Here is a 27,039-nt window from a genome sequence, read left to right as displayed (position 1 = left end):
TCAGTCGTCTGACTGGTTTTTGATGCGGCTTGCCACGAATTCCTCTCCTGTACTAACTTCTTCAACTCAGAGTAGCACTTGCAACCTACGTCCTCCATTATTTGGTTGATGTATTCCAATCTCAGTTCTGCCTCTACAGTTTTTGCCCTTTACAGCTCCCTCCTCTAGTACCATGGAAGTCATTCCCTCATGTCTTAACAGAGGTCCCATCTTGTCCCCCCCCCTTATCAGTGTTTTCCACATGTTCCCTTCCTCACCGATTCTGCGCAGAACCTCCACATTCATTACCTTATCAGTCCACCTGATTTTCTACACTCGTCTGTAGCGCCACATCTCAAATGCTTCGATTCTCTTCTGTCCCGGTTTTCCCACAGTCCATGTTTTACTACCATATAATGCTGTACTAGAGACGTACATTCTCAGAAATTTCTTCCTCAAATTAAGGCCAATATTTGATATTAGTAGACTTCTCTTGGCAAGGAATGTCCTTTTTGCCATTGCTAGTCTGCTTTTGATGTCCTCATTGTTCCGTCCGTCGTTGGTTATTTTACTGCCTAAGTAGCAGAATTCCTTAACTTCATCTACTATGTGACCATCGATCCTGAAATTTAGTTTCTTTTCTTCGATTTACACTCAAGCCATACTCTGTACTCATTAGACTGTTCATTCTTTTCAGCATATCATGTAATTCTTCTCCACTTTCGCTCAAGATAGCAATGTCATCAGCGAATGGTATCATAGATATCCTTTCACCTTTAATTTTAATTCCACTCTTCAACTTTTCTTTTATTTCAATCGTTCCTTCCTCGATTTACAGATTGAACAGTAAGGGCGACAGGCTACATCCTTGTATTACGCCCTTTTTAATTCGAGCATTTCGTTCTTGGTCGTCCACTCTTATTATTCCCCCTTGGCTGTTGTACACATTGTATATGACCCGTCTCTCCCTATAGTCTACCCCTACTTTTTTCAGAATTTCGAACATCTTGCGCCATTTTCCATGGGTGAACACTTTTTTTCAGGTCAACGTATCCCATGAACGTGTCTTGATTTTTCTTTAGTCTTGTTTCCATTATTAACAGTAACGTTAGAATTGCCTCTCTCGTGCATTTAGCTTTTCTAAAGCCAAACTGATTGCCATCTAGTGCATCATCTATTTTCTTTTCTATTCTTTTGTATATTATTCTTGCAATCAACTTGGATGCATGAGCTGTTAATCTTATTGTACGATAATTCTGGCACCTGTCAGCTCTTGCCGTCTTCAGGATTGTGTGGATAATGCTATTCCGAAAACCAAATGGTATGTCACCACACTCAGACATTCTACAGACAAGCGTGATTTGTCGTTTTGTTGCCACTTCCCCCAACGATTTTAGAAATTCTGATGGAATGTTATCTATTCCCTCTGCCTTATTTCATCTTAAGTCCTCTGAAGCTCTTTCAAATTCTGATTCTAATACTGGATCCATTATCTCTTCTGAATCGACTCCTGTTTCTTCTTCTGTTGCATCAGACAAATCTTCCCCTCATATAGCCTTTCAGTGTATTCTTTCCACCCATCCGGCTCTCTTCTGCATTTAACAGTGGAATTCCCTTTGTACTATTCATGTTATCACCCTTCCCTTTAATGTCACCGAAGGTTGTTTTAACTTTCCTGTATGCTGAGTCTGTCCTTCCAACAATCATTTCTTTTTCAACGTCTTCACATTTCTCCTGCAGCCATTTTGTCTTAGCTTCCCTGCACTTTCAACTTATTTCATTACTCAGCGACTTGTATTTCTGTATTCCTTAGTTCCCCAGAACATATTTGTCCGCAGCTCGTGGTCGTGCGGTAGCGTTCTCGCTTCCCACGCCCGGGTTCCCGGGTTCGATTCGGGGTCAGGGATTTTCTCTGCCTCGTGATGACTGGGTGTTGTGTGCTGTCCTTAGGTTAGTTAGGTTTAAGTAGTTCTAGGTTCTAGGGGACTGATGACCATAGATGTTAAGTCCCATAGTGCTCAGAGCCAGAACATATTTGCGCTTCCTCCTTTCATCGATCGATAGAAGTACTTCTTGTGTTACCCATGGTTTCTTTGCACTTACCTTCTTTGTACCTGTTTTCCTTCCCAACTTCTGTAATGGCCCTTTTTAGACATGTCCATTCCTCTTCAACTGTACTGCATACTGAGCTATTCCTTATTGCTGTATCTACAGCCTTAGAGAACTTCAGCTGCATCTCGTCATTCCTTAGCACTTCCGTATTCAACTTCTTTGCGTATTGGTTCTTCCTGACTATTGTCTTACACTTCAGCCTATTCTTCATCACTACTATATTGTCATCCGAGTGTATATATCCTCCTGAGTACACCTTACAGTCCAGTATTTGATTTCGGAGTCTTGCTCCTGAGTACACCTTACAGTCCAGTATTTGATTTCGGAATCTTTGTCTGACAATGATGTAGTTTCCCCGAAATCTTCCCATATCACTCGGCCTTTACCAAGTATACCTCCTCCTCTTGTGACTCTTGAACATATTATTCGCTATTACTAGCTGAAACTTGTTGCAGAACTCAATTTGTCTTTCTCCTCTCTCATTCCTTGTCCCAAGCCCATATTCTCCCGTAACCTTTTCTTCCACTTCTTTCCCTACAACTGCATTCCAGTCCCCCATGACTATTTGATTTTCATCCCCCTTTATATACTGTATTACCCTTTCTATGTCCTCATATACTTTCTCTATCTCTTTATCTTCAGCATAGGACATTGGCGTGTATACCTGAACTATCGTTGTCGATGTTGGTTTGCTGTCGATTCTGAAAAGAACAACCCTTCACTGAACGGTTCACAGTGACACACTCTCCGCCCTACCTACCTATTCATAACGAATCGTACTGCCGTTATACCATTTTCTGCTGTTGTTGATATTACTCTATACTCACCTGACCAGAAATTCTTGTCTTCTATCCAGTTCACTTCCCTGACCCCTATTATATCTAGATTGAGCCTTTGCATTTCCTTTTGCAGGTTATCGGTTTCCCTACCACGATCAAGCTTCTAACATTCCACTCCCCTACACGTAGAACGTTATCCCGTCATTGATTATTCAATCTTTCTCTCATGGTAACCTTCCCCTTGGCTGTCGCCATCTGGAGATCCGAATGGGGAACTATTCCGAATTCTTTTGCCAATGGAGAGAGCATCATTACACTTCTTCAATTACAGGCCACATGTAATGTGGATGCACGTTATGTTTCTTTAATGCAGTGGTTTCCATTGCCTTCTGCATCCTCGTGCCGTTGATCATTGTCGATTCTTCCGCCTTTTAGGGGCAGTTTCCCACCCCTATGATAAGAGAGTACCTTGAACCTCTGTCCCTCCTCAAACCCTCTCTGACACGGCCGTTGGCAGAATGAGGGTGACTTCTTATGCTGGAAGTCTTCGGCCTCCAATGCTGATTATTAATCGAAATTTAAGCACCGCCGGGATTCAAAGCCGGGACTAAAAACGTTTTGATTATGAATCAGACACGCTACCCTTCCTTTTTTAATTCGTAGATCACAACGTTTACTTTTTCTTTATTTTATTCGTTGTTGCTCGTTGCGTTTGGTCTGGGCGGGCGTCACAAGACATCCGTTCAAGCTGATCGTCGATTCCTTATATATATTTATCTTACGGGACTTAACTGCTAAGGCCATCAGTCCCTAAGCTTACACACTACTTAAACTAAATCATCCTAAGGACAAACACACGCACCCATGCCCGAGGGAGGACCCGAACCTCCGCCAGGACCAGCCCCACAGTCCGTGACTGCAGCGCCTGAGACCGCTTGGCTAAACCCGCGCGTCGTTGATTGCTTTACTCCGTTTCTTTTATTACAGAGAGCCACCACCTCTCTGACCAAACACGCTGAGCTACCGTGCCGGCGTTGATCTAATTTTGTTCTATATCGTTCGTTGAATTTGTTTGTGGCGGACGTCCGAAGACACTCGTTCCGGTTGTTCGTTGATCCGTTCACTGAGTTCTTTATTGCAGATTGTAGCTAAACCCTCTGACCGAACGCGCCGAGCTATCGTGCCGGCATCCCCTAGACCACGGGTGCTTGTCGCATTCGACATTGTGGCCGTTAATGTACCAGCATTTAACACTTGCAATGGTTTATCTCGTGCTTCCATTAACCTGTGATCTTGCAATGTTAATCACATAAACAAGTTACCTAGAGCAATAGCAACGAAATTTCGTTACTCTACATAATTCTTTGGTGATGCGATTTTTCAAGTGATAGTTAGAACTTAATAGCTACTCCTTATTGTTGTTGTTGTGATCTTCTTTCTTGAGACTGGTTTGATGCAGCTCTCCATGCTACTCTATCCTGTGCAAGCTTCTTCATCTCCCAGTACTTACTGTAACCTACATCCTTCTGAATCTGCTTAGTGTATTCATCTCTAGGTCTCCCTCTACGATTTTTACCCTCCAAGCTGCCCTTCAATACTAAATTGGTGATCCCTTGATGCCTCAGGACATGTCCTACCAACCGATCCCTTCTTCTAGTCAAGTTGTGCCACAAACTCCTCTTCTCCCAAATTCTATTCAATACCTCCTCATTAGTTAGGTGATTTACCCATCTAATCTTCTGTAGCACCACATTTCAAAAGCTTCTATTCTCCACTTGTCCAAACTATTTATCGTCCATGTTTCACTTCCATACATGGCTACACTCCGTACAAATACTTTCAGAAACGACTTCCTGACACTTAAATCAATATTCGATGTTAACAAATTTCTCTTCTTCAGAAATGCTTTCCTTGCCATTGCCAGTCTACATTTTATATCCTCTCTACTTCGACCATCGTCAGTTATTTTGCTCCCCAATTAGCAAAACTTCTTTACTATTTTAAGTGTCTCATTTTCTAGTCTAATTCCCTCAGCATCACCCAACTTAATTCTACTACATTCCATTATTATCGTTTTGCTTTTGTTGATGTTCATCTTATATCATCCTTTCAAGACACTGTCCATTCTGTTCAACTGCTCTTCCAAGTCCTATGCTGTATCTGACAGAATTACAATGTCATCGGCGAACTCCTTATATGCGGACACTATTACAGTAATCGTCACACGCTTGAATATCATTCTGCGCACAACGTCCAGCGAATTTCTGCCCCGCGTACCAAGAACTGGAAACTGGCGTCCCGTTAAATGATTACTGCCTTTACTTACTATGAAGTGAGAAAATGTACTCTGTATGGGTGTGTGGGTGGGTGTACACATGCGTATAGTGCACACGATGGCGACTCTGCAGCATTTAAACTCGTTAGAGGAAACCTGTGTAACTGCGTAATGACCACTTAGAGGGAAATCCTGCCGGCTTAACGAGAAGCGCCGGTTGCGCACCTGTTATGCTATCGCGGTCGCGCCGCCGACGGCCGGATATTAATTTCCGAGTCGTGTCGTCGGTGGTGCGAGGGCGCGTTTGTTCGGAACAATCTGCTTTGCCGGCCGCTGCAAACGCGACGGGGCGGCGGCGGCGGCACGGCAAACACGGGTCCTGTTGTGCACACACGGTCCGGAAGCCGCGCGCGCTCATATCCGCCGCCAATGGACGCGCGAGCGCGCGCGTGATTCCACGCTGTTTGGCTTTCGAGGCCGTGGCGCCGGTCCCGCGGTACGCAGCAGCAGTGGCGGCAGCAGCGGCGGCGGCGTGGGTGGTAGCGCGGGCAGCGGGCACTGCCCCTGTGGCCGGGCCTTCCGCCTGTCCGGTCGCGGGAGGCCCGCTGATATATGGGGTGCCTGACGTGTGGCCCGCTGCACACGCTCCACTGCCGCATCTCGCACCGCGCACCGCCCAACCATCCGTGCGGCGCAGCTATCGCCTGCTTCGAGATCGCTGAGCGTGCTGGCGCAACCTGCCGACGACTCCGCGTAAATTTTGTGGCACAGTTTCACTATCATCGAAGTGGAGTCGAGTGCGACAGACTAACAACAAACCCTTTGAACCTGTAAGAAAATTTTATTACGTGAATTCTGTTTGTTTATGCATCAATACAACCCAGACTGCTTATCCCTTTGAGCCCCGACAGTATGGAAAAAAAAACATAAAAACATCGAACATAGCTGCTGTTCAGTAAAGGTGAATAAAAATAAATGATTTGAGAAAATCACGTTGCAGGTATGAAGGATTATTAACCACACTTCTACATCTACATCTACGTGATTACTCTGCTATTCACAATAAAGTGCCTGGCAGAGGGTTCAATGAACACCTTCATGCTGTCTCTCTACCGTTCCACTCCCGAACGGCACGCGGGAAAAACGAGCACTTAACTTTTTCTGTGCGAGCCCTGATTTCTCATATTTTATCGTGGTCATCATTTCTCACTATGTAGGTGGGTGCCAAACAGAATGTTTTCGCAATCGGAGGAGAAAACTGACTATTGAAATTTCATGAGAAGATCCCGTCGCAACGAAAAACGCATTTGTTTTAATGATTGCCACTCCAATTCACGTGTCATGTCTGTGACACTATCTTCCGTATTTCGCGATAATACAAAACGAGCTGACCTTCTTTGTACTTTTTCGATGTCATCCGTCAGTCCCACCTGATGCGGATCCCACACCGCACAGCAATACTCCAAAATAGGGCGGACAAGCGTAGTGTAAGCAGTGTCTTTGGTAGACCTGTTGCACCTTCTAAGTGTTGTGCCAATGAATCGCAGTCTTTGGTTTGCTCTACCCACAATATTATCTATGTGATCGTTACAATTTAGGTTTTTTGTAATTGTAATCCCTAAGTATTTAGTAGAATTTACAGCACTCAGATTTTTTTGAATTATCGCGTAATCGAAATTTATCTGATTTCTTTTAGTACTCATGTGAATAACTTCGCACGTTTCTTTATCCACGGTCAAGTGCCACCATACAGATATATTATCTAAATCATTTTGCAAGTCATTTTGATCATCTGATGACTTTATAAGACGGTAAATGACAGCATCATCTGCAAACAATCTAAGACGGCTACTCAGATTTTCCCCTATGTCGTTAATATAATTCAGGAACAACAGGGGCTTATAACACTCCCTTGGGGAACGCTGGATGTTACTTCTGTTTCACTCGATGACTTTCCGTGTTTTACTACGAACTGTGACCTTTCTGACAGGAAACCACGAATCCAGTCGCACAACTGAGCCGATACTCCGTAGGCACGCAGTTTGGGCGAATTGGTTAGAAGACGCTTGTGAGAAACGGTGTCGAAAGCCTTCTGGAAATCTAAAAATTTGGAATCAATTTGAAATCCCCTGTCGATAACACTTATTACTTTATGAGTATAAAGAGCTAGTTGTGTTTCATAAGAACGATATTTTATGCATCCTTGCTGACTGTATGAAATAAATCGATAAATCGTTTTCTTCGAGGTATTTCATAATGTTCGAGTACAGTATATGTTCTAAACCCCAATGTGCAAATCGACGTTAGTGATATAGGCCTGTAATTCAGCGGATTACTCATAATTCCCTTTCTCGGTGTTGGTGTGACTTGAGCAATTTTCCAGTCTTTAGGTACGCATCTTTCTGTGAGAGAGTGGTTGTATATAATTGCTAAATATGGAGCTATTTTATCAGCGTACCCTGAGAGGAACCTGACTGGTACACAATTTGGACCGGAGGCCTTGCCTTTATGAAGTGATTTAAGCTGCTTTGTTACACCCAGGATATCTACTTCTAGGTTCCTCATCTTGACAGTTGTTCTTAATTGGAATTCAGAAATATTTATTTGACCATGGTTTCAACAATTCCGAAGTTATAATTTTCAACACCAATGTCAGCTCTTATTTCATGACAAATTTATCAGCAAACGGTTTCGACGATGCACTTCATCATCAGGCCTTCTTAGTGCATAGTAGCCGTATTTTCCCGAAAGACATCAGTCAGTAAGTCCCATGTGAAAGTAACTGGTATCCGCATCAACTCTCGTAAGCAACCACACACGATGATAACGCAAACGGAAGGATGGACGTGCCGAATTGTACAGTTATTTCTTCAAAGGCACATGAACACGTAAGATAACGATTTGGCAACGCAAAATCACAGAGCAATGAAGCTCATGTTAACCTGGTATGTGTGACTATCTGTAAGACCAAATAAAATCCATTAAAAACGGTCCCACTGGAGCTCGGCTAAGCGTCTAAGTCTTCACGTTAAATTTCATCCCTCGTACATTTTAAAGGAATCTATTCAGTTTCACTTATTATCACACGGACATGAGCGTCTTTGCTCTGAAATTTGTCGTCGCTAATATATAATATTCCGTCTCCATGTACGTCTGACGAAAACTGTCTTACAATTGTTGAAATCTTAGTCAGGGTCTGTTAATACATTCTCATACCCGCAACAGGTTTGCTGAATTTCTCAAATCATTTAAAAAATTAAATTTTAAAATTTTTCTCCTAATTAATTTTTACTGACTTAGTAAACAATGAATACATGAATAAAGTGGCAAAATATAAACAACCAATTTGTACTTTGCACTCTGGAATATAAAAATAAAACTTTTCACGAAATTAACCTTTATTATCATGGTATGCAACGAATACAACTTGGAATTGGCAACGGTAAAAAATCTGTTGGTTTCACTTTAGAACCAGTGGGACAAACAGTTTTCAAACATCCATCATTTCATTCGATATACTGCGGTGCCACACATCCCTTTTGGATGTTATTACTTAAACAGACAACATCAGTAAGCGTTGTATCGAAATCCCATCTGACGATAACTTCCATTGAGGTAAGTATAATATCTCACTGAACCGTTCCATAATTCTTCTCCAGAGTGGGTACCACAACGAATTTGATTTACTTCAGTGAACTGATGAATTACCTGGAACCAGATAGATAAAAGGGTTCTACACTTGCTCAACACTAATCTCATAAAAGTTCCGTGACGTCTCAAAAGTTGACATTTGGGTTATTGTCTCTGTTCTTGCCTTTAAATATCGATAACTGGTGCACTTCTAACTCCAGTCATTAAGGAAAAACAGCCTTCCTCTAATAGAAACAGTTTCATAAGCAAATAAGTTTCTTCCACATAAACATTCACTTAAGATTTCGTGAGAGATAAATAACACACTTATCACTTTAAACGATGTGATTTATTTTACAATAGTCTTCACAATAATGACGATAGTGTTCATAAGATGTCAAAATAAGAACAAGAACTGACCTAACTATCAAACGAACTATTAAACTAACCTTTAAATTTTGCTTTACAACATTGACCGTAATTTTTGTTCGTGTGTTACATATGTACATTTGCTTCATTTGAATCAGAGGGCGGTAACACATCCCGATGGGTCTTCTACATGGAGGTAAAAAAGAAGTGAGACAGCGCTATAGACTTGTGCTGTACGTTGTTTTGAAGTCAGTGTGGGCGGAGCCTGCCATCATCTTAAATAGTCCAAAACATTAACAGACTGCTGCATACGATTGCTTCTTACTCATTGTTTCTGTCGTGTGTACGGGACTACCGTTTCAAATACCAAAAATTACAGTGCTTGCAGGAATCACGTAGTGTCAGGAAGGCAATTTCGAACGTTTTTCTGTTCTTCAAAGCGTATTTGCTAGAGTAATATGACACAGTGGCCTCGTTAATGTAACTTGCTTTCTGTTAACATTTTTTGAATAACGAAGAAGAAAATGAAGTGACGTGAAAAGCCTGCATTCTTAATCCACTTAATTCCACTTTTACTTTATTTGTATCGATAACACATGAAGCTGGAACTCCGAAACCAATGCTTGGTTGCGTACTGGTACTGTGTCTTGACATTACATTTTCAACTTTCATTTCGAATGCGCAACTTTTCTAATGTTCACGTTTGCAAATAACTAAATCTATGTGTTCTTAGCTAGCCCATAAACATACAAAATGTGGAAAGAAGCAAGGCATGCTATAGTATCACTAACGAAATGTAACTGCATAGAGATACACCTCCATCTAGATTTTACTAGACTATCAGCGCATCTATTTCACTGTAGTTTACACATTTTCTCACTCCGAAGTGTCTCTGATAAAGTTTTAAAAACGTTCCATCCCTGTGCAATCCTATAAATGTGATTGAATGAATGGTGTCGAACTTTTATAACCGGTAAAACAGATATTTTGCTTTAACATGTGTGAAAGTCATTTTGTTAGTAGTGATAGCCAACCTGTGTAACATATAGGACTACCTTTCCGACAGTAGACTACTTGCTTCTTTTCTTGGAATATTTCTCTCCAGTAACCGTCATTTCACAACTGGAATGTAAATATTTTTATCATTGCTTCATTTTATTTGCATTCCGTTTTCGTTTATGTCAAGTGTCCAAAATTAAAGCAACGAACTGCTGTATCTCCGTCTTGCGTCTAATTCACGATATAATCATAGAAAATGTCAACAGATGTCGTTACGATTGTATTCTGCAAGGAAGATGGCATTCCGGTAAACAGAAAACCACGCCAGCAATGACGTCTGGGCACCTGCCAAGCGAGATAGTGTTTGCTGGGTAGTTGCACATCCACAATTGCTGTGTACATAGTCACAGACGGTGCAGTACGGCATAGAGAAGTCGCTTACAGTCTGCTGTGGAGAGACGTAGGAAGAATGGAAGCAGGAGAGTCGCCAACGGATGTGGCCCGATGGCTTAATGTGAATCGTTCTGTTGTTTCTGGGATGAGACGACAGTTTATAGAAACCGAAACTGTATTCCGGAGATCAGGACAGGACCAACCACATCAGAAAGAGTGGATCGTTATTTGTCTGAAAGTGCATGACGATACCACCTTACCACTGCACTGTAACTGGTATCTGACCTAGCAGAATCACCTGGGCGTATCGTGGGAAACAGTGTACAGAAGGCTTCAGCAGAGTGGCCTTTATTGTTACAGAACTGCTGTAACAGAAGGGAACGTCTAGAATGGAGTCATCAACATGCCACCTTGACGGTCGAACGGTCGGCCAATGTTCTTTTCACAGGTCAGCCCCGATTTGGTCTGGGCCCGCATCTCGTGGTCGTGCGGTAGCGTTCTCGCTTCCCACGCCCGGGTTCCCGGGTTCGATTCCCGGCGGGGTCAGGGATTTTCTCTGCCTCGTGATGGCTGGGTGTTGTGTGCTGTCCTTAGGTTAGTTTGGTTTAAGTAGTTCTAAGTTCTAGGGGACTTATGACCACAGCAGTTGAGTCCCATAGTGCTCAGAGCCATTTGAACCATTTTTCGATTTGGTCTGGAGAGTGATTCCCGACGGATTCGCATCTGGAGGATCCGTGGAACACGATTTCGGGACCCAAACATTGTGGAAAGAGACCGATATCGAGGAGGATCCCTAATGGTGTGGGCAGGGATTATGTTGACCACTCGAACGCCTCTTCATGAAACTGTATAGGTGAATCAGCAAGATTTAACTGCTGTCAGTTACAGTGAGGAGATCTTTGGTTCTAATGGGCGGTTGTTGCAAGGCGCTGTGGTTCCAGAGTTCATACTGATGAACGATAAAGCTCGACCTCATACAGCACGGATGGTTGATGTACTTCTGGATACGCAAGATCCTGCTCGCTTAGCGTGGCCTGCTCGCTCTCCTGATTTGAATGCCATATCTGGGGTGCACTAGGGAGACGTTTTGCATGACGCCAGCATCAAGCAACCATTCTCCAAGACTTGTCGGCAGCTCTGTAGGAAGAATTGGCGTTCTTACATGAGATTGATGACATCATCCACAGCATTTCCCGTCGTTCTCAGGCCCGTAATGGTGCCAGAGGTGGTCACACCCCATACTGAGTACATTAACCAGTTATCAGAATGTGTGGGCGAATCCCTTAAGTTGGAAATAACGAAGAAAGTTTTGTACACCGTTGCATTGATTACGTTCTGTATTCTTTACATCTTTTGTACTTTACTATCTCCTGTTTATACTGTTTTGTGGCAAAATAAACGCAATCTTGCATATATATATATATATATATATATATATATATATGCTGACCATTTCTTAGTTTCTATGTTTTTCTATGTTTTTTAATTGTAAGACATACATGTTAGAAGTTAATAACCATCACGATTTACTCATTGCACTAATAGTCTTCTGCAAAATAGGAGGAGTTTTCAAAAGGAAACGCTTTCAGTTTAGTTTCAAATTTTACTTTGCTGTCTGCCAGGCATTTTATATCACGGGCTAACTGATCAAACCTTGCGGTTGCAGCATTATTAATCCCTGTTTGTGTTACAGACAACTTTAATGTGGCGTAATTAATGCCATTTTTTCTGGTATTGTAATTATATACATCATCGTGTCTGTTGAAGTTCAGTGGATTATTTACAACAAATTCCGTGAGTGAATAGTTTTACCGTGAAGCGGATAGATTGCTTCTCACACTTCGAGCAGGAGACAGGCACGTTAAAATGTAGTCTCGCATAAGTTTTGGGCCAAAGCCTTGTTCAGAAAAGATCCAAAGCACACATACCCACACATTCATACACTCATAAACACAAAACTGACACGCACATCAGCGCTTTCCCCGGCTGTTCTAGTCAGTATCTTCTTTAAAAAGGAAAGAATTGTGAGCAATTAATAATTTTTAGCCGGAGGAGCTAAAGGCAGTGCCGTCACATAGCCATGTGTAGAGGGGGGGATGAGACCGTTGATACAGTGTGGCCCGGATGTCTGAGAGTTTGCGGTTTGGAAGGCAGTGAGTAATACAGAAAAGAATAAAAGTAAACAGCGCAGTCAAAATTTATGCATACAGAGGAAAATATTGCTTGGACGGCTCCACTTTCATATTAAATATGATTACTTTAAATTTTAGATTACTATACAGGGTGAGTCACTAACTATTGCCAGCAAGAATAACTCCGAATGTATGTTAGGAGGTGAAACGTTTGTGGGACAAAAGTTGCATGGTACAACGGGGGCATAATATAACGTTGGTGGGGTCGCTTCAGAGATATGAAGGTCAACTTTGTTTGTTTTTTTAATGGGATGCTATAGTTTGTCACTCATTTTCTGATAGCGGCTATCGAGACGAATCCAATGATGGTTGACTGTAAGGTCTTTGAAGGTCAACGAAGTTCAAAAAGGTGGCATGAACGTCCATTTACAGAAGGTGTGACCGCTACGGTCACAGGTTCGAATCCTGCCTCGGGCATGGATGTGTGTGATGTCCTTAGGTTAGTTAGGTTTAAGTAGTTATAAGTTCTAGGGGACTGATGACCTCAGATGTTAAGTCCCATAGTGCTCAGAGCCATTTGAACCATTTGAACCATCCTCATATTATGGCCCCTGTTGTCCCATGCAACGTACGTCCCACAAACTTCTCAGCTACTATCATATTTTCGGAGTTATTCTCGGTGGCAGTAGTTTGTGACTCAACCTGTATACTATCCGATCGATTAGTACACCCGTAAAAGACGCAAGCTGGGTTTCTTAATGAAACAACTACGTCTCCACACAGTCACAGCAGCAGATGACATTTGGGATACGACCCCATAAGTCGGTAGGTATTCCTAACGGGCATGTCAGAGTGACATCACAGGAAGTAGCACCATGGTGAACCATGGAGGTAAAATGCGGTGAACCGAATGGTTTGGGCTATGTACGATACGATGGTGGACGTCGTCTTGAAGTTTTTGACGTAATGATAACTCCCTTCTTTTTATACCTCCATGATCTTCTACCGCGCAATGGCCTTCGCCTGGTGAGCAACAGTGGTCAGCTCTATGCTTGGCGTCAGCGCCGATGCTGCCGTCTTTATGTTAGAGCTCTCTCCCACCACATGAAATATACAAAAAAACATTTAAACACACAGTTTCAGTTTTAAAAACAGACAAACAATACTGATAATAATTCTGCTAAATTTGTAACGCTACTCTCGTACAATACGTTCGACATATGGTTACTTGCAAACTGAGCGGTAGGACACGCGGTGTTGATATTTAGTTACTCAACATACTTGAAAGCAAATTCCCATATTCCGTAGACAAAATCCCACATCCCGAGACATCCATGAACGCATAACGTCTAGAACAAATTATAGTCCTAGCAGCAAGCAAAACTGGGCATAAAATTTAATAAATTTTGTATCACAACCACATACTGTCCCAGAGGGGTCATTTTCGTAATATTCGTAAAATCACTAGAAGAACTAAAATTTACCTTATAATAACTTTGATATATATTTCTTTCTTCTACTGTAAATGATGTTCTAAATAAGGCCATTGTAAGAAAAAACTACAGGTCGGAATTACTTAGCACCGGTGCTGAGTGTTGCTTTGAAAGCTATAAGTGACTGTTCCAATGCCTACATTCATAGAAGTATCTCAGTGTGACACTAGAAGCCCTGTCTTGCAATAGTATAGGTGGTTTCATGCGAAAGGCACCAGTTCTTCAAAATTAAAAAAAAAATATGAAAATGGTACTTTCAGGTGGAAACTATAGGGCTCATCGGGTTAAAGCGGCCATGGGCAATCTTTGTTGGCCAACGGGCGAGTTTCACATACTCACTTAAAGTAACTTGCGCGTAAAAGCCTGGAAAAATACTGATATGTTCAAAAGTTTAAGTAGCTCTAATTTAAAAATGCAAACTCTTAGAAGGATGAAAACTGAAGCACAACAGGAGTGCTTGCTGCTGAACATTTTGATGCACAATTAATCACAGTAGTTCACATACTGACTTTATTACAATTTTTTGTAAAGATCAGTAAATTGCATGTTCTGTTTGCCGGTCAACTCTTGGAATATACGTATGCACTGTCTTACTTGGATCGTTGAAACTTTACGTACACATTAACAACACATCAATCTAAAAGGCAGACTAGGATCATGAAATTTCAGTCACAAGTCTTCATTCTATAGATATTTACATGTGATAATCAAAATTAATATGTATTTTTCTACCTGTTGATAGTACGTTAGTGCTTTTAGTCTGCTTCATCGCGAATGGTATCTTGAAACATCCCAGAAAATTTCAAACCGGTACTTCAAACAGATTTTTTGCGCGTAAAATAAACATGTCAGAAAATTTAAGGCTCAGGAAATTCAATTCAATGCTATGTACGATCTATTGAACACCTCCGTTGTTCCTAACACATTTCAGCTGCATAGTCTGTTTGGTTAACATATTACTCACAGTCTCTCTACGTTTCGTTATTTCTCCTTGTTATTCTGGCCTCTTTAGTTGTCTCAAAGTCTCACTTTTCAGCTTTGGTCACTTTCATGGGATCAACTACCACAGCGATTGCCTCATACTGAACATAGAATACATTCCCAGCAACTCTAGAACTTAACAACAGTACCAAAACGCTTTTTTGGAGGCGTAATAGTTTTCGAGAATGACACAATCTACAGGAATGTTTATAAGCAAAACAAAATCTGTACAAGGAAAGCATAAGACCGTTGCAAAGCGTATCTTCCAAAAGGGCTGCCATCTCTAAAAACAGTTGTTTAGTATATCTTTCTCAAATGGGAGTCTAATAACAACATTTCACGTGTGAAAGAAGCATTAATGTGGTTTATGCCGCACCCTGAGAGATCTTTAAGTTGGTTATAAAATAGCTTCCCGATGTCTGATTCAGATCTATAGCTATCATTTTGTTCACAAAACTCTAAGCACTGTTTTAAGATTTAAAAAAGAAAACGATTTTTTGAAACGGTTTCAGAAGCAAGCGACCTAAAAAGGTTGCAGGCTACATCGTCACGTGATGCGACAATGGCGACATGACAATGTTAATGGGTTAACGCACCCATATGAGTGGGATCTTTATCTCGACATGCGACGCCAACAAACTGTCCCTACAAACAAACATTTTTGAGAGAACATTCATTTTATGTTCATCCCATCTTCAAATGTTACCATCTTGAAATGTTCCTTCGACCAAAATAAACATTTTTTTGCAATGTTTTACAAATTTTATTATTACTTTACGACCTAGTTTTAGGGCTATAAGCCTATTTTCAGATACGTAACTGATCCTAAGAGGAGAACCAAGCAATGATAAGGATGTGAATTTTCAAATGAATGGAGTATTAAGTTAGATCGTAAAAGTTATCTCTGTTGACAGTTTTGACAAATTACGTATGGATTTACAAAATTCATTAGAACAGCATTTAAATAATTCACAATTTCTGCATTTGTAATAACTATGGTTAAACATACACTGGAGTAGAGCTATGAAAAAGAGAGGACCTTTTTTGTGTGTGTGAATGAAAGAGGGCATCAATGTTCTCATATGTAGGAGTTGCAGTGTTATTTACAAGGGCTGAATAGTGGAACTGAGTTTGTTCATCCAGTAATAATTGTGGGAATATACTAATCCGTTTCTTAAAAAATGGTTCAAATGGCTCTGAGCTCTATGGGACTTAACAGCTATGGTCATCAGTCCCCTAGAACTTAAAACTACTTAAATCTAACTAACCTAAGGACATCACACACATCCATCCCCGAGGCAGGATTCGAACCTGCGACCGTAGCGGTCTCGCGGTTCCAGACTGACGCGCCTAGAATCCGTTTCTTAATTTCTACAATTTTTGAGTGAGCTTTGCACGCTTTTATTTTATATACAGGAGTTCTGTATCTACTACACATTTGTGGTTTTTATTTATGCAATATTCGACAAAGGATGAATCTGGCTTCCTAAATCTGCGACTTCTTTTGTGTTCTCTAAGTCCTGTGAAGGCTGACCATCCAGTCTGTCAAGTATAGCAACCTTGAAGAACGTGGGGGCCTTCATTCACAAGCTTAAGTTCCAGTCCCGTCTACAGCTCTACTGCAATGTATGTTTAATTAACTTATTGTAAATGTAGTACTAATGAATTTTGTAAGTGCTTCCCTATATGAATTTTGTAATTTATCAAATTCGTCCGCAGCTTGTGGTCCAGTGGCTAGCGTTGCTGCCGCTTGATCACGGGGTCCCGGGTTCGATTCCCGGCCGGGTTGGGGACTTTCTCCGCCTGCGGACTGGATTTTTGTGTCGTCCTCATCATTTCGTCATTATCATTCGTGACATTAGCTCGATTAGATTGTGGAAAAAAAATTGACTGTGTAAAAATAGGGACTTTCAACGGGCACTGATGGCCCTGCAGTTGAGCGCCCCACAAACGAACAATTTCAACGTCACAATGTAAGGTAATCTTTGCTTGGTTCTCATCTTTGTCATCAGTTTTGTACTATGAAAAGGGCATGTAACCTGAAACCGGGTTTGTACAGTAATAAAAAAATTTTGTGGAACAAGGCAAAAATGTGTTTCTTTGAGTCAATACGACATCAATGTTTCATCAAGAACATAACTGCCTTAAATAATTCCGTTGCAAAATTCTGCAATGTCGTCAGTAAAATACTGTGTTCCTTAATGGCTCTAATAGTAATAACTCTTGCGTTGTGTTGAACTCACTTATAACAGGGAACAAAAATCATGGAGTTTCAAGCAGTGCTTTGGCCCAAAGCGATTGCAAATGCTTCGAAGGTGGCAACAAGATCACACAAACTTTCGCAGTGTCATGATCCATGTTATTCATTCGGCAAAGAACTGTGCGTCTCGATAAAATTATTTGTTTAAACTCGTATTTTTATATGTACATAGTAAATATAAAGTGTCCAAGAGGCACGCCTTTACGAATTCAACTTCAGCAAACGGCTTTAACGATTCGGCACTTTTTCTATTCGCCACGAAATTATCTTTAAGAGTGCCGCACTGTGTCCTTGCCGTGGCAAACATATACTGTTTCTTATCCAAAGTGGAAATTAATATTTTAAGTTTTTTTTTTTTCGCAGTTGCCTTAAGCTCTTGTTGAGCTGGAGGATTCGTAGAAAAGTGCTTTTTTCATAGTTTATTTCTTCACAACCGAAAGTGATCCATACATAATACGGTACATGTGTATCTTTTTCATGGCAAAGAAGTTATGCTCCTTACGTGTCTCCTGTAACTGCCAAAATTCAGCTCTGTTTTTTTTTCCTCTTCTTAATTCCAGAACTTTTACGGATGAAGTATTTACAGACGCAAACTTGCGTGAATTTAGAAAACAAATAACATAAACTTTGCTCGTGTATCGACAAACGGATAACTAGTTAGCTCAGCTGCCGTTACAGCTGCTCACTACGTGACCAGTTAATTTTCGTGCCACTGTCACTTACTACCAACGTTTTCGGTCTCTCGTGTTCAGCCCAAGAGCCGGTATTAAGTATGTCGTTAGAACTGATACAGAGGTAAAAATATCCATCCCGGCACCCCATCGAGGTAGTGAGCTGTTCCTCTATTTCTCCGAACGCACTTGACAACATGGGCCATAACTTCGCGATGTGACCAGAAACGCGTTTCTTCTCTTAGTCATTTCAGTGGCGGCGAAAAGGCATTGCGCGTGATCGGATTAGGCAAAGTTTTCATGGTCGGCGTCACGATCTGTAAACCCGAACTGAGCCGAGCGTCGGCGGCCATATCAGAAAATGTGTCCCGGTTGGAGGACAGTGCGAGGGCCTCGCTCGGGCGCGATTGAAGCCAATCGTGGGCCAGCTGCGGTCACCTGTAACCCATCCGTGCTTCCGTGCTTTAAACAATCGTAGCCCCATGTACGTATAAAACAGCTTTAAATTTCTAATTACTTTTTACATGACTTTGTGTATTAAATATTTAACGTCAAGCATGTAAACAAGAAAAAATTTAGGACAGATCTGAAACTATGCATGTTGGATGTCGCTAAGTGTTCTTATTATGAAACTCCGGATCAACACTGTCTAGGTGTGTTGCGCTCCATTTCACGCAGAAGCTAGTCTTTTTACGAATCTAAATATTTATGACGTTGTATCCCCTGTACTATGTGGCGAACAATAACATAATTTTGCAGGTACATTCAGCGGAATATGTCGATACTGTCTACAAAGTGAGTTGCATATAGAGTTAGCAATAAAAAAGTAATAATTGAAATGTTATGCTCGATGATCAAGTTTTACTGCGTGCAATGTTAACCAAAAGGTAGGTTTTCACGCATCTAAGTGTTTATGATTTCTTACCTTCTGAACTATACCTCAAACAATCAAATAACTTTGCAGGTACATTCAGTGGTATACGAGACGAGGTTTGTTCGAAAGTACTGGGAATTTTTGTTTAGATAAATTTATTTACTTTTCTACGTTAATGTTATGTCATTCAAAGTCATCCTCATTAATTACTATACTTATGCCAGCGCTTCTTCCAAACCCCGAAACAATTTCGGAACTAGATATTTGCGATAGCACTTAGTTCTTTCAGCGATTACCTTGTAATCTCATCTAGGCTTGTAAAAAGACTGTCTCTTAAGGTTCTCTTTGCTTTTGGAAACAGATAAAAGTCATAGGTGGCCTTATCTGGCGAAAAGGGAGACCGGTGTGTCATTAGATGTCATCTATTTTCTTTTTTGACTGATTTCTTCCCGAAAATGGCATTGAACTTTCAGCTCGTACTCCTTTCTAACCGGTTGACCCTTAGACAAGAAGCTTTACATTCTACCATACTTCCCGAACTTTCGACGGTCTTGGCTATCCGGAATACAGAAATGGAGCTTTAGTTTCGACGACATATCGGTACAACCATGTTTCGCCACCTGTTACGACACGTTTCATTAGCTGTGCATCGTCCTTGTCTTCGTTTATTGACTCCTGACCAACTACCATTCGCCGAGGTTTTTGGTTGAACACATTTGGCAAAAATTTTGATTTTGCAATGCCGGCAGGGGTTGCCGAGCCGTTCTAGGCGCTACAGTCTGGAAACGCGCGACCGCTACGGTCGCAGTTTCGAATCCTGCCTCGGCATGGATGTGTGTGATGTCCTTAGGTTAGTTAGGTTTAAGTAGTTCTAAGTCTAGGGGACTGATGATCTCAGATGTTAAGTGCCATAGCGCTCAGAGCCATTTGAACCATTTCTTCTCCCCTATTCCTAAGCAAACTCATGTATCCCTCTTGTCATATGTCGACAGAGTAAACATCCGATACGGCTACCAGTTGACATATAAGTTTCAGACATGATTACCAACGCAACAACGAAAAACGTCGTGAATGTAACTAATACAACCAGCGAAATTACAAAATTCCTGATGCTTTGTGAACACACCTAGTATGTGAACACTTTCTGCAAAGTGTGTTGCCAATCGAATTAGTAGTGAAGCAGCTCTTGCTGCCCGCCACTGACTATTCAAGCGCTGCGGAAGTTCGCGGCCGGCGGTTTCCGTAATCGGTCTGTATCCTTCCGGCGATGTATCCTTCATTTAGGCGCTTCACACCGTCCTTGCCAATGGCCATTTGTCCGACGAAGTATAAAACGTGATACAGCTGAAAATGCCACCTGTCGTCAGTCAGTAGACGCCCAGTCGTGGTACCAGTGACCAAATTCCAAACTTAGTTGCCGATTAACAGCAGTCAGCATGGATGTATGAACCAGGGGCCAGCTGCGAAGGCCCATACGCAGCAATGTTCACTGATCCGCCGTTGAAGAGACACTGTCGATAGCCCTTTGCTTCATCTGGATGGTCAGTTGCTCAACAGTTGCACGTCTATTCCCCAAGATTTCGGGATTGCAGCCGGATCTCATCGACTTCTTTCCACGATCTTTCGGCTGACAACCTTACAGCCATCTTAAGGCGAGTGTTTAACACTGGAGATTGCTAGTGCAAGTCACTTTATTTATACGTAAGAGTGCCGCAAGACGCGCATGCGCAATTTACCGTAGCATGCGCGCCACCTGTCGATTTCAAGGCCCTCTACAATATTACTGCTTCTATGGAGCGCAAACGAATGCGTGAAAGAAGTAAAAACAAGCACGCAGACGTGTCCAAAACAAAAAAATGCAAAATTTCAATATTAAAATTAAAATTACTTGTCGCTCGACATGTCAGAAGCCATAAAAAGTTTTCTTGTGGCTGATGTTAAAGAAATCAACGGGTCCCAGGCCTTATTCAATAGAAAGCCGCCATCAGGATTAATGAGATTTTCCGCCAAACGTATTTCCACGGATTCCTTAAAAACTGAATCCATGAAGGATCTCGATGGGGCCAAGATTTTCGTGGCCGAATAATCCATAGTATGTCCTGTGTAAATACAATGTTCGGCTATGGCCGACTTACTGGGCTGTAAAAGGCGAATGTGGCGCTCATGTTCAACGCAGCGGTCGTGTACCGTGCGTGTGGTCTGACCAATGTAGGCTTTCCCACACTCGCAAGGTATTTTAAAAATTCCAGCCTTCCGTAATCCCAGATCATTCTTGGCTGAGCCCAGAAGAGCACGAGTCTTTGTAGGTGGCCGGAAGATTGCTTTCACACGATGTTTCTTTAAAATTCTGCCTACTTTCGATGAAATGTTCCCGACATATGGGAGAAATGCTCTGGACTTAAACACCTCCTTATCCACTTGATCTTGTGGGTGGTCACGTGTTTCATCCTTAAAACAGTACTGACCTGATGTGCAGAATATCCATTATGTTGAAATACAGATTTCAAGTGCTCTAATTCGTCTGCAAGGCTGTCTTTATCAGACACGACATGTGCCCTATGCACCAACGTTCGAAGGACACCCATAGTTTGTGACGGGTGATGACAGCTTGACGCCTGCAGGTACAGGTCTGTATGCGTGGGTTTTCGATAGGCAGAATGCCCCAATGACCCATCCACCCTGCGATTAACCATGACGTCCAGAAATGGTAGGCAACCATCCTTTTCAACTTCCATCGTAAATTGAATGTTTGTGTGGATGGAATTCAGATGTTGTAAAAACCGTGAAAGCTCTTCTTCACCGTGAGGCCACACTACAAACGTATCGTCCACGTACCGCCAGAAGACTGTTGGTTTAAACATCGCCGAATCGAGAGCCCTCTCCTCAAAGTCTTCCATACAAAAGTTTGCTACCTGAGGGGACAGAGGACTACCCATGGCAACGCCGTCAAGTTGCTCAAAATACTCATTATTAAATACACTCCTGGAAATTGAAATAAGAACACCGTGAATTCATTGTCCCAGGAAGGGGAAACTTTATTGACACATTCCTGGGGTCAGATACATCACATGATCACACTGACAGAACCACAGGCACATAGACACAGGCAACAGAGCATGCACAATGTCGGCGCTAGTACAGTGTATATCCACCTTTCGCAGCAATGCAGGCTGCTATTCTCCCATGGAGACGATCGTAGAGATGCTGGATGTAGTCCTGTGGAACGGCTTGCCATGCCATTTCCACCTGGCGCCTCAGTTGGACCAGCGTTCGTGCTGGACGTGCAGACCGCGTGAGACGACGCTTCATCCAGTCCCAAACATGCTCAATGGGGGACAGATCCGGAGATCTTGCTGGCCAGGGTAGTTGACTTACACCTTCTAGAGCACGTTGGGTGGCACGGGATACATGCGGACGTGCATTGTCCTGTTGGAACAGCAAGTTCCCTTGCCGGTCTAGGAATGGTAGAACGATGGGTTCGATGACGGTTTGGATGTACCGTGCACTATTCAGTGTCCCCTCGACGATCACCAGTGGTGTACGGCCAGTGTAGGAGATCGCTCCCCACACCATGATGCCGGGTGTTGGCCCTGTGTGCCTCGGTCGTATGCAGTCCTGATTGTGGCGCTCACCTGCACGGCGCCAAACACGCATACGACCATCATTGGCACCAAGGCACAAGCGACTCTCATCGCTGAAGACGACACGTCTCCATTCCTCCCTCCATTCACGCCTGTCGCGACACCACTGGAGGCGGGCTGCACGATGTTGGGGCGTGAGCGGAAGACGGCCTAACGGTGTGCGGGACCGTAGCCCAGCTTCATGGAGACGGTTGCGAATGGTCCTCGCCGATACCCCAGGAGCAACAGTGTCCCTAATTTGCTGGGAAGTGGCGGTGCGGTCCCCTACGGCACTGCGTAGGATCCTACGGTCTTGGCGTGCATCCGTGCGTCGCTGCGGTCCGGTCCCAGGTCGACGGGCACGTGCACCTTCCGCCGACCACTGGCGACAACATCGATGTACTGTGGAGACCTCACGCCCCACGTGTTGAGCAATTCGGCGGTACGTCCACCCGGCCTCCCGCATGCCCACTATACGTCCTCGCTCAAAGTCCGTCAACTGCACATACGGTTCACGTCCACGCTGTCGCGGCACGCTACCAGTGTTAAAGACTGCGATGGAGCTCCGTATGCCACGGCAAACTGGCTGACACTGACGGCGGCGGTGCACAAATGCTGCGCAGCTAGCGCCATTCGACGGCCAACACCGCGGTTCCTGGTGTGTCCGCTGTGCCGTGCGTGTGATCATTGCTTGTACAGCCCTCTCGCAGTGTCCGGAGCAAGTATGGTGGGTCTGACACAAAAATGGTTCAAATGGCTCTGAGCACTATGGGACTCAACTGCTGAGGTCATTAGTCCCCTAGAACTTAGAACTAGTTAAACCTAACTAACCTAAGGACATCACAAACATCCATGCCCGAGGCAGGATTAGAACCTGCGACCGTAGCGGTCTTGCGGTTCCAGACTGCAGCGCCTTTAACCGCATGGCCACTTCGGCCGGCCGGTCTGACACACCGGTGTCAATGTGTTCTTTTTTCCATTTCCAGGAGTGTAGAAAGTAAGTAGAGGAAAGGGCATGGCGAAACAGCGCCGTTATATCGGCCGTAAACTTATTGCCGATAAGTAACAATGAATCCAAAAAGAGGGACCCTCGTGAAGAGTGAAACGACATCGAATCTTACTAACAAGTCCGAATCCTTCAGCTGTAGTGTTCTCAGTCTGTTGATAAAATCCGCAGAGTGGCGAATAGGGTGCGTACATTTGCCAACAAAACGTCTCGGTAGCGAAGCCAGATGACTAGATAAATCATATGTCGGAGCACCGACATTGCTCACTATGGGGCGTAAGGGCACATTATCCTTATGAATCTTTGGAAGACCATATAACCTCTGTGGAACAGAACTGTGAGGTATCAATCTTTTCAGAACTTCTTGCGCCACAGAAGAGTTTAGCAACTCAGACGTTTTCCTTTCTACTTTCCGAGTAGGGTCTTTATCAAGCTTCCTGTACGTTGTCTCACTCAGCAAACTATATATCTTCTGATCATACATATTACGTGGCAACAGCACAGTGGCATTCCCCTTATCCGCCGGAGGGACCACCGGCTGAGGATCTTCCCGTAACTTGCGCAGCGCAGCCCTTTCCATTGAAGAAATGTTGCTCTTCTGATTTCTTCTGCTGATTCACTGGATAGAGGCCTGACAGCTTCTTCAACCGCACTAATTAAATCTGTTAAAGGTAAGGTCCTAGGTGTCGGTGCGAAGTTCAGACCTTTCCCAAGTACCGACAGTGTCACGTTGTCTAAATCCTTATCCCTGAAATTTACCACAGAGCGTCGAAAAACATGTTCTTGTCGTGACGTTGCTGAGAGTCGGTCGAACTTCGATGATTGTCTTAAAGAATACTCCTGACGGACCCAGTCTGATTTGGCCCATGTTACACCATCGACACATTCCCAGGAGAGGGAAGGAAGATTAGATGCAATCTCCATATGCAAATAAAACAGCTCTTTCGAAACCATGTCCAGTTCCCGGCGAATGAAACGTATCCTCTCCTTCACAAGGGCTAAACTTGCTTTACGTGTGACGAACTTCGCAGCGGCGGTCATGATAAAATGTGTCACTCTGGCAAACTTCAGGATAAGGCCATTATCCCGGCATAGTAAGAAACATAAAGCACTTAACAATCTCACACGTTTGTTTCGTAACTTATCCAACTTCTGGATGTTAGATGCCATCTCCTCCCCGAAGAGGTATTTGATGTGACTCTTGAAGTTTTCCCGGCGTATCGAATATTACGGAAGGCTGGACTTTATAAAATACCTTGCGAGTGTGGGAAAGCCTACATTGGTCAGACCACACGCACAGTACACGACCGCTGCGTTGAACATGAGCGCCACACTCGCCTTTTATAGCCCAGTAAGTCTGCCATAGCCGAACATTGTATTTCCACAGGACATACTATGGATTATTCGGCCACGAAAATCTTGGCCCTATCCAGATCCTTCTGGGATTCAGTTGTTAAGGAATCCGTGGAAATACGTTTGGCGGAAAATCTCATTAATCGTGATGGCGGCTTTCTATTGAATAAGGCCTGGGACCCGTTGATTTCTTTAATATCAACCAAAAGAAAACTTTTTATGGCTTCTGACATGTCGAGCGACAAGTAATTTTAATTTTAATATTGAAATTTTGCATTTTTTTGTTTTGGACACGTCTGCGTGGTTGTTTTTACTTCTTTCACGCATTCGTTTGCGCTCCATAGAAGCAGTAATATTGTAGAGGGCCTTGGAATCGACAGGTGGCGCGCATGCTACGGTAACTTGCGCATGAGCGTCTTGCGGCACTTTTACGTATAAATAGAGCGACTTGCACTAGCAATCTCTCCTCCCCCTAATATCCTCTTCTCGATGATGACCACCCCTTCCCTGACACCCTTAGTAAGGCCAATCACTTTGCCTCCTACCTCTCCGATGTGTTTTCCGTCCCCAATGATCCCCAGTCCGATTACTCCCTCTTCCCGGATGTCCGCGATCGAACTGACACCTCTGTCCCTCCCCTCGCACCTGGTTTCCAGTACTTGGACAACATTGCGCACACGGAACTCAATGCCCCTACCACTACGTAGGATCTCATTACTACACTCCGCACAAAACGCAACACCGCTCCTGGTCACGATCGTGTCACCTACCGACACCTTCGTGAAGCTCCTGTCGCTTTCCTCTCCACTCTGGCCAGGCTCTACAATGTAGTCCTGTCCACCGGTTACTACCTCGACCTGTGGAAAACCTCCCGTATCCTGATGTTCCTTAAAGCTGGCAAACCGCCGTCCGCTGTCTCCTCCTACCGTCCCATCAGCCTTACCTCGGTCTTCAGCAGGGTCCTGGAATCTATCCTCACCCGACGCATCCACCAGCATCTCCGCCAGCACCGCCTCCTTCCCATTACCCAGTGTGGCTTTCGGCCGTCCTTCTCTTCCGACGACCTTCTCCTTCATCTCACTCATCTCCTTTCCGACCAGCTTAATTCCCGTTGCTACGCGATCTTCCTCTCCCTGGACCTCGAACGTGCTTATGACCGCGTATGGCATTCCGGTCTCCTCTTCAAGCTCCAAACCTTCGCCCTTCCCATTAACTACGTCCGTCTGATCGGCTCCTTTCTCTCCCACCGTCCTTCCTACGTCACCATCCATAACACGGATTTCTACACCTTTTTCTCCTCCGCCGGTGTGCCCCAAGGCTCCGTCCTCTCCCCCCTTCTGTACCTTTTGTACACGGTGGACGTGTCGCCGCCGTCACCCCCCGTCCACCTTCTCCAGTTTGCCGATGACACCTCCTTCCTTGCCATTGCCTCCACCCTGCAGCGCTCCCAACACCTTCTCCAATCCCATCTTGACCAGTTCACCGCTTGGTCTAACCAGTGGTTGCTCAAGGTCAATCCCTCCAAAACCCAGGCGATCATTGTAGGCAAAACCACCCCTTCCATCCGCCTCCTTGATTTCTATCTCACCATCTATTTCCGTCCTATCACCCTGACTCCCACCCTGAAGTACCTTGGCTTCACCCTCGACCGTCGCCTCTCCTAGACTCCCCATCTCCAGACAATCCGTCTCCTCAAGCTCCTTTCCGGCCGTACGTGGGGTCTGGACCCCTCCACCATCCTCCACACCTATAAATCCCTCATCCGCCCTATCCTTTGTTACGCCCATCCAGCCTGGATCGCCGCCCCCCCTAACTTTTATAAATCCCTACAAATCCTTGAACGCCATGCTGTCCTCCTCGCCTATCGCATACATCTCCCCTCCCCCACGCAGATCCTGTATGATCTCATCCCCTTCCCCCACCTCCTCCTTTTCCTTGAAAGGATACGGCTTCTGTACACCTCCCGCAAACTCGATCCTCCTCATCCGCCTGTCTCACCCATCCTCTCCCACCCCCGCCTGCTGCCGCGCCTGTATTCCCACGTCCCACCCGGTCTCCATCTCTCCACCCTCCTTACCCTCTCCCAAGGTGGCTTCCGCCAGCTCCCCCTCCC

The sequence above is a fragment of the Schistocerca nitens genome, chromosome 8 (genome assembly GCF_023898315.1).
Source record: "Schistocerca nitens isolate TAMUIC-IGC-003100 chromosome 8, iqSchNite1.1, whole genome shotgun sequence".
NCBI classification, from domain to species: domain Eukaryota; kingdom Metazoa; phylum Arthropoda; class Insecta; order Orthoptera; family Acrididae; genus Schistocerca; species Schistocerca nitens.
Note: the sequence above shows the minus strand (reverse complement) of the source record.